Source organism: Ciona intestinalis, unplaced genomic scaffold, assembly GCF_000224145.3.
Source record: "Ciona intestinalis unplaced genomic scaffold, KH HT001150.1, whole genome shotgun sequence".
Taxonomy (NCBI): Eukaryota; Metazoa; Chordata; class Ascidiacea; order Phlebobranchia; family Cionidae; genus Ciona; species Ciona intestinalis.
The window spans coordinates 30,826-32,544 of NW_004191471.1; the positions used below are offsets into that span (position 1 = coordinate 30,826).

At 35.0% G+C, this 1,719-nt stretch overlaps 1 protein-coding gene across 1 annotated transcript in view; it reads right to left on the minus strand.

Annotated features, from left to right (window-relative positions):
* Positions 1 to 1,713, minus strand: part of LOC100186526 (deleted in malignant brain tumors 1 protein) — a 14,546-nt gene extending 12,833 nt beyond the window's left edge. The window contains exon 1 of the mRNA XM_018817168.2: positions 1,582 to 1,713. The gene's annotated coding sequence lies outside the window, so the exon portion shown is untranslated. The remainder of the gene's footprint in view (positions 1 to 1,581) is intronic.
* Positions 1,714 to 1,719: the final 6 nt, after the last annotated feature.

The following is a 1,719-nucleotide window of genomic DNA, read 5'->3' on the forward strand; positions in this document are numbered from 1 at the left end:
GTATTCGAAATTTGGTCATGTTCACTTGGTGATAATTTATAAGAAGTGGCTTGTGCCCAAAACAGAGTAGTAATACCCAATTTGTAGCAAAAATAAAAACTTTATCAATAGTTATAATCAATTTTATGGTATTACAAGTTCATATCACAGAAATAAAAAAGAATAGAACGCGTACTCCAATGTCGGCAAAGGAGAGAGCATGATACACTCTCTCTCTTTCGCGGGTCGTTCCCGTTTACTATTCTAGTCAATAGAGTCGACGACGTTTTATGTAGTTTTTCTTCGTTTTTTTAATTATTTTTAATTTATAGTGTAAAACAACTATTTTTTAATAAATATATATTTCTAACAAACCGTTTGTTTAAAATTTTTATTTAAATTTAATAAATAAATAATTAAATTTCCTAAACAAGTGGTAAACTGTAAGCGTTAACCTGCTAAATAACTAAACTGGCCTAATAAACTTGAATAGTTGGTGTAGTTTTGAAATAAACAGCTAAAACCTTCCAAAAATACTATGCGCCTATCTTTTACAATGGAGACCAAGCGAAATGGGGACGGAGTTGGCAGTCACGTGATTAGAAAAAAGAATATATCACGGTTTTGGGCAGTTGCGCGTTCTACTCTTTTTTATTTCTGTGGTTCATATACATTTGTAGGATACAATATTTACCCATTGATGTTCGGTCATTACCCATTGTCATTCAAACAATACCAATTGTTATGCAATAATATAATAGGTGGTATAGATGTTAAAAACTATGGCAGTAAGGCAAGAAAAAGATTGTTTAGATTCAATTTTTAAAGCGTACAGTATTATTTCGTGTTATTTACGTATATTCCTATTTATAAATACACTTACTAATCAAAATTAACAATGATTTTAAACTGTCCCATCTTATCCTGTGTGTTTTCGAATTTGTAAAATTTCACCTGTTGTGCGGATCGCTAAATAACTCCTCGTGTGTTTTATTATATTTTTTTTTATTAAATTGTTGTCAATTAATAAAGGAATGATAGTACTAATTCGTGGTATTACCCAAAAACCGTCATCTATTTTGTTTTTGAAAATAATTGGCAATATGTGCTTAAGTGTCCCATCTTACCCCATTGTAATATATAGTAGGGTGGGGGGAGTTGAGACACCTTTTCATTTTGTTTTCGCGTCCCATTTGGTAGTAAACAACATTCAAAGAATTACAAAACCATATCCTCACAACTCCCATAGACCGTTGGTGATTGTTAAAAACATGATCAGGATATTTAAACATCCTGACAAAGCTGTCCCGTATTCCCCCACCCCACTTTATCAAATATTTGGAAAAGACATAAATCCTACATGTTCATGCTTTGTCAGCTTTTATTTTGATAAAGTGGTTACGTCACTGTTGCTGCATATGGGAAAGCTGAAGTGACCACATGGTCTCATGCTTGTTGCGTCATAGTTAGATTTATGAGCCTTAGCAGCGGGCCACACAACCGACATTTTGAGTGTCTTGCCCGCTACATCGATTCGATGAAACCTGAATATCCATGTTATGTTAAGAGTTTGGTAGGTATCAAATCAGGGGGATCACCTACCTGTGCATTCCCCACTCTGCAAACCCTGGACCTTGTCCTTGTACCCACACTCCCACACTGGGTGACGCTACAAGCAGTATATCGAGACCATACGCTCCACCTTGGTGTCGGACCTGGGGAAACACCTCATGGTAATTA